Source organism: Schistocerca cancellata, chromosome 6, assembly GCF_023864275.1.
Source record: "Schistocerca cancellata isolate TAMUIC-IGC-003103 chromosome 6, iqSchCanc2.1, whole genome shotgun sequence".
In the NCBI taxonomy this organism is placed as follows: Eukaryota; Metazoa; Arthropoda; class Insecta; order Orthoptera; family Acrididae; genus Schistocerca; species Schistocerca cancellata.
The window spans coordinates 105402338-105415676 of record NC_064631.1 but is presented as its reverse complement, the minus strand read 5'-3'; the positions used below and the strand labels follow the sequence as shown (position 1 = coordinate 105415676).

The 13339-nt window shown below is 46.4% G+C and overlaps 1 protein-coding gene across 3 annotated transcripts in view; it reads right to left on the bottom strand.

Moving 5' to 3' along the window:
• The window catches only part of LOC126190795 (venom dipeptidyl peptidase 4-like), a 366367-nt gene that overhangs the window by 332340 nt on the left and 20688 nt on the right, over positions 1-13339 (bottom strand). The gene's annotated exons all lie outside the window — the stretch shown is intronic.

Here is a 13339-nt window from a genome sequence, read left to right as displayed (position 1 = left end):
GCTGCTACAAAGAGGGGAAGGTGCAGACTATGTACAGAAAAACCAGTGCCACAGAAGATGCTTTATAAATAAAAACGAAACGCTTCTGGTGTAATTCTTTTTAATTACATTGCAGTCAGCTCAAGACAGATAACCTATAATAACAGATATTCCAAGCATGATCCATAGGGTTCATGTCTGCAGAACACGCTGGCCACTCTAGTTGAGTGATGTCGTTATCCTGAAGGAAGTCATTCACAAGACGTGCACGGTGGGGCGCGAACTGTCGTCCATGAAGATGAATGCCTCGCCAACATTCTGCCGATATTGTTACACTATCGGTCGGAGGATGGCATTCACGTATCGTACAGCCATTACGGCACCTTCCACGACCACCAGGGGCGTACGCCAGCCCCACATAATGCCACCGCAAAACAGCAGGGAACCTCCACCTTGCTGCACACGCTGGACAATGTGTCTAAAGCGTTCAGCCTGACAGGGTTGCCTCCAAACACGTCTCCGACGATTGTCTACATATGCGACACTCATCGGTGAAGAGAACGTGATACCAATCCTGAGCGGTCCATTCGGTATGTTCTTCGGCCCATCTGTACAGCGCTGCATAGTGTCGTGGTTGCAAAGATCGACCTCGCCATGGACGTCATGAATGAACTAGCGCATCGTGCAGTCTATTGCGCAGTTTGAGTCGTAACACGACGTCCTGTGGCTGCACGAAAAGCATTATTCAACATGGTAGCGTTGCTGTCAGGGTTCCTCCGAGCGATAATCCTTAGGTAGCGGTCATTCTCTTGGGCGGCCTGAGCGAGGCATGTCATCGACAGTTCCTGGCTGTCTCCCCTCCATGTCCGATATGCCTGGACACTTCCCTTGTTGAGAGCCCCTCCTGGTACAATGCAGATGCGATCGAACCGCGGTATTGACCGTCTAGGCATGGTTGGACTACAGACAACACTAGCCGTGTACCTCCTTCCTGGTGGAATGACTGAGACCCCCTTCGTCTAATAGGCGCTGCTCTTGCATGGTTATTTCCATCTTTGGGAGGGTTTAGTGACATCTCTGAAGAGTCAAAGAGACTGTGTCTGTGATTCAGTATCCACAGTCAACGTCTGTCTGCACGAGTTCTGGGAACCGGGGTGGTCCAAAACTTTTTTGATGTGTGTATAATTGAATATAAGTTCGATTTTCGTATTTCTTTTTAAAATTATCACTTCTTTCTTTTAAAATTTAAAACTGTTTCCATTCACCACGTTCTATGGTATTATGTTGACGGCTGTGGCGTCAGAAGAGACAGCCAGCCATAAAGTTAAATGATAAATCTGTGAAATCCTAAAAACAAATTGGACTCCGTACTAGGGGGGGGGGGGGGGGGTAAACGCTACGAAAAACAAGTCAGTCAGCAACGTACCATTAACAACTATTTAACTGAACAGCATTACACATTGCCAAATCGAAACTTATTTTACTGTACACGTCATCCTCAGGTCACATTAGTAGTGTTAACACTGGTTTCGACTACTTTGTAAGCGACAGTAATAAATTACTAATCGAACTAACCTATGCTCTCTTGAAGCTGTTACGCACTAGGAATGTTCGAAAGGTGAGGTCCAGAAGACTGCGAAATGGAAACCACAGTGAAAGTCGGATGAACCTTTGCAGAGACGTGTTGGACAGTGTCTACAGTATACCCATCGATCATGTCACGTCGCTCTTTTCAGTTCTGAGCGCACGGTTAGCGCGTGAAGGTGCCCAGAAAATGGTGTCCTCAATCAAGTACGAGTGGTTGTGAGAGGTTTCGCCTCATTTCATACAGCCCACACGAATTATTTGTAATGCATTTCCTCCTTCATGACAATTCTCGGTGGGACACTGCAGGAACAATGAGAACGCTTCTGTAGCGTTTTCGATGGGAAGAGTTTGACTGACCACCGTATAGCCCGTACCTGCCAACCTGTGACTTTCATCGTTACTCACATGAACCGCTGGATAAGACAACATTTTGGCACAAACAACATACTGCAGACGAGCGTAGAGAATTTGCAGTAATCATAGGCGCCTGTCTTCTATGACGAGGGTACTGGAAAGTTGGTACAACTTTGCGACAAATGTCTCAGTCGGAGCAGCGACTATGTGGCGAAATAGGCGATGTAGCTAACTGTTGCAAATAAATCATTTTTTATTTTCACTGTGGTTTCCATTTCGCGACCGATCGGACCTTACTTTCTTTTTTTTATTTATTTACTTATTTATGAACATTACATCATTACAAAAATGGTTCAAATGGCTCTGAGCACTATAGGACTTAACATCTGTGGTCATCAGTCCCCTAGAACTTAGAACTACTTAAACCTAACTAACCTAAGGACATCACACACATCCATGCCCGAGGCAGGATTCGAACCTGCGACCTTAGCAGTCGCGCGGTTCCGGACTGGGCACCTAGAACCGATTACATCATTACAACATAACATGTTTACAACAACACATGGACAGAAATGTAATTGTGAGTGCAGGTCAGTGTTGTACAAAATAGAAATCCTTTAAAGAAAACAAAATTAAAAACAAAGACATTGTAAAGTGTGACAAATTATTCACAGAGTACTTTTGGTAACAATCCTAAAGAAATGTGTATGAGTTGTGAAATTGAAACAAATTGGAATAAGTGTATCATATAGTAGTAAAAGAAAATGGACAACTCTATTGATAAGTGGGAAGCAAAAATGGATACTTCTATCGAAGGTATTCATTGTAACTGAAACATCCTCTGATAACCATACAATAACGCAACTGATAAACTGTTTGCAAAATGTTCGCTGTACTTAGGTGAACGGTTCAGTCGTTGATGACTTTCCCACAGGTAAGCCATGTACTGCACGGCGTTACTCTGTTGCAACTCAAAAATAGCGTAGGCGCTGTTTGGTTTATAAGCCCCACCATCAGTCGGCATAACTCCCATACTTTCCACACGTAGCGGCACTCTATACGGTGTTCTCTGGTGTCAGCATCTCCACACTGGCTGCATTCGTTCGTCTGACTAAGGTGAATGTCTGCTACTCTCTGTGTAGTCGGAAAGGTGTCACTGACTAGTCTGTACCACAGCGAACTGGTGTCCAACGGCAAGAATGGGTTGTTAATATTAGCCCATACCTACTTCCAGGCGACCGTTGGCATCCGTATTTCCAGTTTGTGCGCTGGTGGACAGCCTAGGAGAGCTTCATAGATCCGTCCAGCCGACGTATTCCGATCTGTAGCCGCCTCCAAGACGTAACTGCGTGCAGGATAAAATATCCTTACACAGGACATCTTAAAAGGGATGCCCGGTATTGAAACTGGAGCGCGCTGTGACTGAGGCCGGTATCGGTCCAATATGGCTGCTGTTGTCCCGCCCGGGTGGTCGGTTTGTAGCTTCGCTGTTCGGAGGACGAGGAGTGCTGTGCACTTCCGTCGGAAGTCGATCAGTCGCAGTCCTCCAAGTGATCGATCGAGGACGCAGGTGGTGGTTCGCACTTTGAAAATAGAGTGTCTCCGCAGCATCCAGTACACTGCTTTCATTATCGTATTACCCAGAAGCTTCGGTGCCGAATAGCCCTCGTAGTAAGTCGTCAGACTGAACAGGTCAAAAGAGGCGCTGTTTTCCTTTTTTGGTACGTGTTTTTCTGTCGAGTCTTACTTTGTCTAATAATACCTTCATTTAAGATTTGTTTTATTCTGGCGATTTTTGTTCACCTGCGACCGCCAACCGCTATTTTCCTGCTCTCTGGCCCCATCTTAGGTGGGCGTTGTAGAGGGCGCAGTTTTGAAATGTTCTGTCCCTCCTTTAATATTCTGCTTCCCATAGGCGTATGCTGCCTATCTTCCAACAAGTCGATAGCAGGAAACGGCAAATCACTAACCCCAACTAAAACGTCCACACTTGCACTAAAATTTATTGAACAGGTTTCGGATATGCTAATTAGGTAAGGTTGTAATGCTGATCATAGTTTATGAGCAAATAGTTCATATATTCTGCTATCAAATGCACCAGTCCTTAATCGGGAAACCCCATTATAAAAATCTATCAAAATCCTAAGATTCTTTCAGTTCAAGAATGAAAAAAGTAAAAATACATAAAATGCAGAAAACGTTGCAGACGGGACACCCACAGCTGTAACTAACCAGCTTGGGGATAAAGAAGCCCCTTCAGCTGTACTTACACTACTGGCCATTAAAATTGCTACACCAAGAAGAAATGCATATGATAAACGGGTATTCAATGGACAAATATATTATACTAGAACTGACATGTGATTACATTTTCACGCAATTTGGGTGCATAGATCCTGAGAAATCAGTACCCAGAACAATCACCTCTGGCCGTAATAACGGCCTTGATACGGCTGGGCATTGAGTCGAACAGAGCTTGGACGACGTGTACAGGTACAGCTGCCCATGCAGCTTCAACACGATATAACGGTTCATCAAGAGTAGTGACTGGCGTATTGTGACGAGCCAGTTGCTCGGCCACCATTGACCAGACGTTTTCAATTGGTGACAGATCTGGAGAATGTGCTGGCCAGGGCAGCAGTCGAACATTTTCTGTATCCAGAAAGGCCCGTACAGGACCTGCAACATGCGGTCGTGCATTATACTGCTGAAATATAGGGTTTCGCAGGGATCGAATGAAAGGTAGAGCCACGGGTCGTAACACATCTCAAATGCAACTTCCACTGTTCAAAATCTCGTCAATGCGAACAAGAGGTGACCGAGACGTGTAACCAGTGGCACCCCATACCATCACGCCGGGTGATACGCCAGTATGGCGATGAAATGGCTCTGAGCACTATGGGACTCAACTGCTGTGGTCATAAGTCCCCTAGAACTTAGAACTACTTAAACCTAACTAACCTAAGGACAGCACACAACACCCAGCCATCACGAGGCAGAGAAAATCCCTGACTCCGCCGGGAATCGAACCCGGGAACCCGGGCGTGGGAAGCGAGAACGCTACCGCACGACTATGGCGATGACGAATACACGCTTCCAATGTGCGTTCACCGCGATGTCGCAAACACGGCATCATGATGCTGTAAACAGAACCTGGATTCATCCGAAATATGACGTTTTGCACCCAGGTTCGTCGTTGAGTACACCATCGCAGGCGCTCCTGTCTGTGATGGAGCGTCAAGGGTAACCGCAGCCATGGTCTCCTAGCTGATAGTCCATGCTGCTGCAAACGTCGTCGAACTGTTCGTGCAGATGGTTGTTGTCTTGCAAAATTCCCCATCTGTTGACTCAGGAATCGAGACGTGGCTGCACGATCCGTTACAGCCATGCGGATTAGATACCTGTCATCTCGACTGCTAGTGATACGAGGCCTTTGGGATCCAGCACGGCGTTCCGTATTACCCTCCTGAACCCACCGATTCCATATTCTGCTAACAGTCATTGGATCTCGACCAACGCTATCAGCAATGTCGCGATACGATAAACCGCAATCGCGATAGGCTACAATCCGACCTTTATCAAAATCGGAAACGTGATGGTACGCATTTCTCCTCATTACACGAAGCATGACAACGTTTCACCAGGCAACGCCGGTCAACTGCTGTTTGTGTATGAGAAATCGGTTGGAAACTTTCCTCATGTCAGCACGTTGTAGGTGTCGCCACTGGCGCCAGCCTTGTGTGAATGCTCTGAAAAGCTAATCATTTGCATATCCATCATCTTCTTCCTGTCGGTTAAATTTCGCGTCTGTAGCATGTCGTCTTCGTGGTGTAGCAATTTTAATGGCCAGTAGTGTAATATTTTTTGTTACGAGATCACAACCGGTTTGATTACACCGAAAACCACATCCTCAGGGCTACTTAGCTATTACGATTTAGTTACATGGCATCTGCAGATGTGGGTTTCATTGCCGCGAAACCGGTTGCGATGTGATAATAAAAAGATTAAGTACAGCTGAAGCCACTTCTTAACCCCAAGAAGTACATAAAATGTTTGACCGCCTTAAACGTGCAAAATATATTTGTGCTTCCACACTGTTTTTAGGGTACGGAACGATACACATACGAAAATGTTAAACGTAACGCTTGAACAGGTCTTACCAAAATTATTGAAAGTCCCCATTGGGTATAACTGTTCAAAATCAGAGTCCAGTACACCCGCAAAGTCGAAGCTTGCCGGCTTAGATCGCACCGCAGAATTACTCTAAGTCTCCTGTCTGTGCAAGTCAACGGTAAAAATTCAAACTACTTTCATAAAACGTCAGTACCTGGTGGAAACGTCTAAAATCTTCCGCAGGTCAGAGAATCGAGCATCGTGGACTCGGCGTAGCTTCACTGCCTACGAACTCGTCCTCAGATTTCCATGCCTTATACCTATATGACGCGAGAGGGTGCCCACAGTCTACCTAATGGTCATGTGTTCACCTGATGAAACATTTAATCGATGTTCTCCAGCCAACTCCAGACATCCAACAACTCCTTCTAATATTTCCTTGAAGGAGATCATTTGCTTTCTGCTCGGAATAAAGTGTATATTCCTATCTACAAAAATGTGCTTGCAGGATTTTTTCTGACAAAAGGAAGTGTTATGACTACCATGAAATCCTTTAAGAAATCCTGCGTTCGGCGTTATTGGTCTGAAGGACATAAAACTTGGCATCATTTCCTTATCAGAACTGTCTAACACAATGACATTAATCATTTTGAGCCCCGATCAAGGCAGACACTAAATAATATACTTGGATACGATAAAAAAACTGCTTTGATCTAAAAGCCTCTCTGACCCCCATTAATATAATCAACGAACACCTCATACTAAAATTTGGTGTTCGCAGCTTTAATCCGCAGCCCATGTCCGTTTCAGTCATATTTACATAAAACTCTAATAACTCCCCATCTGATGCTCACAAAAGCAGGAATACCGGCCTCCTGCAGTGTTTAGACGTCCCGAAGATGACCACGTAATCAAAATGGCAGGCACTTTTAGTGATCGCAGACGACTCGCTGCTCGGCTGCAGAGGCCGGGTACTCCATACTGAAGGCCAAATAGACTTCACAACGCCACAGCGTCATCTGTTTTATGTCTAGCTTACCTATACCAGCAGTTCCCTAGCTTTTACAAGTTTTCACTTTCAGAGTGTTTTTTCTCGTAGTCACTTTTATATTGTGACTATTTTTATTCTTATACTAGTTGAATAACCGTATACTAGTTGAATAACCGGCCACAAGTCCCACCGCCACACCTTCACCTGCCCATGTTAGGCAAAATTTTCTGCCTGACTCATGTAGCACTATCACCGTCAGAGGGTGGTATGGGACTACAAGTCCCACCGCCACACCTCCAAAGTGAATTGCAGTGACGTAATAACTGCTCTGTGGAAATTTACTGCCTCACCAATACAGTTAGACTGCAATAGACCGGTGATGCTGTATTGTAACATATCACCCCGGACTACAAGTCCATTTAAAAAAAAAAAAAAATAACCGGCGTTGCTCGGGTATATATTTATTTTAATTCTATTAGTCAATCTCCGTAACATATCACCCTGGACTACAAGTCCATTTAAAAAAAAAAAAATAATCGGCGTTGCTCGGGTATATATTTATTTTAATTCTATTAGTCAATCTCCTACTTCCTCTCTCTCCCTGTCCGTATCTTCTTCCTCCCTCTCTGACCACCTCCTTCTCCACCCTCTCCCTCTCCGCCTTTTCCACCCCCATTCTCCGTCTATCTCATCTTTACCTTCTCCGAGTCCCTCTCCTCCTCTTTCCTTCCTACATCCATATCCTCTCCCCCCTCTCCCTGTCCATCTCCTCCTCTTCCCTTTCTTTGTCTGTTTCCTCCTCCCCCTCTCTCTGTGCCGTACAGTGATGTAATTTTGCAGATACATTCAGCGGCAGATGTGGATACTGTCTGTTAAATTTGACGCACATAGGGTTAGTATCAAAGAAACAACAAATGATTTCGGTGCAGATGTTGAACATATATACATAATTTTTTATAAAATACGTATCAATATATTTTCTTTCGTGATGCAGTTTTGATGTAGTTTTGGAGTTTAGACAAACGGACTCCACGTTTCTGCAGATTTATTATTAGTACCAGCTTACAAGCCCGGCGTTGTCTGGATATTCATTTTGCCACTTTTCTGTCAAAATCTAAAACAAAAAATGAGCTGTGTTTGTAGTGTAATATCCCGAACAGTTTCTGTACCCTGGGCGCAGCTGCTACGCAGTGTACAACGTGATTTTCGCAACGTCTCCTTGGCAACGCCTCTTCGTAGCTCTATAAATGGCGATTGTTTGCGCCTACAGCAGTTGAAAGCTGTCAATAGCACTGCCAGGTGCCAGGGATTTCCTGAAGTTGATTCGACTGCAAGAGTAGTAAGGAATAAAAGCAATAAAACTTCATGAAACATGCGGAATTTTTTCAAGCATCGTAGGCGTTCTGGAGTCCGAGTGAAGAAACGATAGTGGAGCAAGGGGAGTTAAGTTAGAGGGAAAGAAGATTGGTAAGGTTTAGGAGCTGGTCGTCGGCTGAGAAGGAGGGCCGTAAGCCATACTGGGTAAGGGGAAGGAGATGGTGCTGGTTAAGGTGGCGATCATTATGGTGGCAGAGGATGGACTCAAAGATCTTACTGAACACGATGTGGCAGATGGGACGATAGGAAGAGATGTGATACGGGGGGGGGGGGGGGGGAGGTTTGTTGGGTTTAGGGAGCAGCGGAACATGGGAAGTCCTCCACAGGTCAGGGCAAAGGCCAGTGGAGAGGAGGACGTTGTACAGGGTAGCAAGGGCAGCTAAGAAGGACGGGGGGGGGAGGGGATTCCCTGAGGTCACCATCGTGACCAGGGGTGGTGTTGCGTTTGGAGAACGAGTGTGATGTCGTGTGCAGTGATGGGAGTGTTGATGTCCAAGGGGGGTAACTGATCCAAGTACTGGAACAGAGGTATCAGAGCTTTAAGGGACGGCAGGGAAGAGGGATTAATCAAAATGGGTGTCGTCAGCAATGGAGAATACCGGTTTTATGTTGGACACCCTGTATAAACACTTGAATGTCGACCACATTTCCCCCTGAATAGTAAATGTCGACCACGTTTCTTTCTGAACAGAACACTGTAGAAAAACACACTAATTACTGCATGACTGAAGAGTGAATAAAACGAGGGGTGTTCAATAAGTAATACAATACACTTTTTTCTCGGCCAATTTCGATGAAAAAGTGCGAAATTTGTTGTGAGACACCGTGGAATACTTCCATTTCGACCCCAATAGTTTCATAACGTTCCGACATGTGGCGGCGTTGTACAAAGCCTTCAAAATGGCGTCTGTAACTGAGGTGCGTCCCAAGCACAGAGCTGTCGTTGAGTTTCTTTTGGTGGGAAACCAGAGCATCGAAGATATTCATAGGCGCTCTCAGAACGTCAGCGGAGACTTGGCAATGAACAAAACGGCAAGTGAGTCGTTGGGCGATGCGTCTGCCATCATTGCAACAATGTCGTGCAAACCTGTCTGATCTCCCCTGTGTTGACCGACCGTGACTCTAGCAATGTACCGCGCGAGGTGGCGCCATGGTTAGCACACTGGACTCGCATTCGGGAGGACGACGGTTCAAACCCTCGTCCGGACATCCTGATTTAGGTTTTCCACTATTACTATAATTCACTACAGGCAAACGCCAGGATGGTTTCTTTGAAAGGGCATGGCTGACTTTCTTCCCCATCCTTCCCTAATCTGAAGGGGCCGATGACCTGGCTGGTCGTCACCACCCCCGAATCAGCCAACCAACTAATCTTGCAATGTTGGAAGGTGAGGACCCTCTCATTGAGATGATCGCAGGACCACAATGATAAACCTCGTTGCTCAGCTGGACATCTCTTGGCAGTGCTGACAAACTCATCCACCATTTGGGTAATCAGAGGTATGTGCCCGCTTGTTTCTTGCCACCTAACAGAAGACTACCAAGAGCAGCGAAAGACTATCAGCGCGCAACTTCTTGTGCGTTATGAGGCTCATCTTGACGGCGATGAAAAACAGGTTCATCTCTTTGAACCAGAAATGAAATGGCAATCCATGTGGTGGCGCCACATCACCTCTCCTCCATAGAAAAAGTTCAAAGCCGTACGCTCAGCTGGTAAAGTCAAGGCGTCGGTCTTATGAAATTGTGAAGACCTTATTCTGTTTGATGTCCTCTCTCGTGGACCAAAGATCAACTCTGAAGTGCTACTCCCAGGAAATTGAAGAAATGATTTCAGCATGTTCGTCACCACAAAAGCGTAAACGTACCTCTCCTTCTGCATGACAACGCAAGACCTCAGACAAATCTGCACACTCGAGACGAGCTCACAAAACTTCACTCGACCGTTCTTCCTCATCCAATCTACAGCTCGGATCTCACTCTTTCCTTCTTCCGTCTGTCAGCCCAGTAAAGGATGGACCTCGCGGGAAGCAGTACGTGGACAATGAGCGGGTTATTGGTGCACTAACGGCGACCAGTAGAGTGACACCATGAAAGCCCTCTCGGTGAGGTGGCGTAAAGCAGTCGCATTGAACGGAGATTGTATGGAGAAAGAGAGTTTTTCAGACAAACGTGTGGGGAATAATACGGTATAGTGGAAATCTGAACAAAACTAACCTGCTTTAAAGGAAAAAATGTGTTCCGTTACTTACTGAACGCCCCTTACATAGCGTGTACGATATGGGGATACTAACTGTGACAGCTAGCAAGCAAGAGGCAAGGAGGAGAACAAGATGTGTAGTGATGTGGCAATTCCCACCTTTTGCTTTCTCCCGACTGTGTGTTTCCTTCTGGTGGAGTTTACGGCCGAGTAGCAATTGGGCGTCATGATATTTAAAACTGGTTTCCTGAGAATACAGTTCGTACGTATGTACCTGTAACCCGCTTAAGTACCACTGTTTAATGAGAACCATTTTACTTGAAAAGCTTTATTTTACCGTTTGCTTTATCTAGAGTGTGAATCGCATCGGACGTAACACCTCTTTTGTTTTGTGAACGGTGGTAAATATAAACTGAAGACCCAAAGGAACTAGCACACCTACCTAATATCGTGTAGGGTCCCCACGAGCACGCAGAAGTGCCGCAACACGACGTGGCATGGACTCAGCTAATGTCTGAAGCAGTGCTGGAGGGAAGTGACATCATGAATCGTGCATGGCTGTCCATAAATCCGTAAGAGTACGAGGGGGCGGAGATCTCTTCTGAACAGCACGTTGCAAGGCGTTCCAGCAAGGTTCAACAATGTTCATGTCTGGTGAGTTTGGTGGCCAGCAGAAGTGTTTAAGTTCAGAAGAGTGTACCTGGAGCCACTCTGTAACAATTCTGGACGTGTGGAGTGTCGCATTGTCCTGCTGATCGCCCAAGTCCGTCAAAATGCACAATGGGCATCAATGGATGCAGGTGATCAAAGAGGATGCTTACATACGCATCATCTCTCAGAATCGTATCTACACTTATGCTCATAAATTAAGGATAATTGCAGAGTGTGGTGCCACATAACGTGGCACTACACAAAACTAGCGCTAATAGCATAGGCACATAGGGAACACACATGACACAGATCTGTTAGTCCACGGTATTGGTAATAAGTTGAAAAAACCGTCCCGAAACACATGGTGCTACAAAACGCAATTGTTTCCTGTGCATGTACCCCGACACCAATATGGGATATGATCACCATGCACACATACACGTGCCACACAACGGGGTAGCATACTCTGGATTAGGTGATCGAGCGGCTGTTGGGGTATAACCTCCCATTCTTGCACGAGTGCCTGTCGGAGCTCCTGAAGTGTCCCAGTGGTTTGAAGACATGTAGCGATACGTCGACAGTGAGCATCCCAGATGTGCTCGACGGGTTTGGGTCTGGAGAAATGGCAGGCCACTCCATTCACCTGATATCTTCTGTTTCAAGGTACTCCTCCACGATGGCAGCTCGGTGGGGACCGTGTGGTATCATGCATCAGGAGGAAGGTGGGACCCACTGCAGCCCTGAAAAGGCGGACATACTGGTGCAAAATGACGTCGCGATACACCTGACCTGTTACAGTTACTCTGTCAAAGACATGCAGGGGTGTACGTGCACTAATCGTAATCCCACCCCACACCATCAAACCACCACCACCATACAGGTCCCTTTCAAGGACATCAAGGGGTATGGTTCATATGAGTCTGAGCACTATGGGACTTAACTTCTGAGGTCATCAGTCCCCTACAACTTAGAACTACGTAAACCTAACTAACCTAAGGACACCACACACATCCATGCCCGAGGCAGGATTCGAACCTGCGACTGTAGCGGGCGCGCGATTCCAGACTGTAACGCCTAGAACCGCTGGGCCACCCTGGCCGGCCATTAAGGGGTAGGTGTCTGGTTCCTGGTTCACGCCAGATGAAAAATGAAAACCCGGCGAGAATCACTGTTCAGACTATACCTGGACTCGTCCGTGAACATAACCAGGGACCACTGTTCCAATGACCATCTACTGTTTTCATGACACCAGGCTTTACTGGATCTCCTGTGACCAGGGGTCAGTGGAATGCAACTTGCAGATCTCCAGGCAAATGAACCATGTTTGTTCAGTTGTCTGTAGACTGTGTGTCTGGAGAAAACTGTTCCAGTGGCTGCGGTAAGTTCCCGAGAAAGGCTACCTGCAGTACTCCGTGGCCGTCTGCGAGCACTGATGTTGAGATATCGGTCTTCTTGTGGTGCTGTACACTGTGAACGTCCCGTACTGTAGCGCCTGGACACGTTTCTTGTCTCCTGGAATCGTTGCCATAATCCTGAGATCATACCTTGTGGCACACAGAGGGCTCATGCTACGACCTGATGTGTTTGACCAGCCTCCAGTCGCCTTAGTATTCTACCCCTCGTAACGTCATCAATATGTGTTCTTTGAGCCATTTTCAACGCACAGTTACCATTAGAACGTCTGAAAACGTCTGCACACTTACTCGCTGCACCGTACTCTGACATGCACCAACACACCTCTGAGTATGTGGACTGCTGCCAGCGCCACCGTGCGACGACCGCAGGTCAAATGCGCCGCATGGTCATACCCTGAGCTGATTTAAACCCGAAAACCGCCTACCAGAGCGTTGTTTCACCATGTATCATCACTATCCTTAATTTATGAGCATGAGTGTAGATGTATTAAGGGTTACGTATCACTCCAAATGCACACGCCCAGCACCATTACAGAGCCTCCACCAGCTTGAATAGTCCTCTGCTGACATGCAGGGTCCATGGATTCATGAGATTGTCTCCACACCCGTACAAGTCCATTCGCTCGATACAATTTGAAACGCGACTCGTCCGACCAAGCCACATGTTTCCAGTCA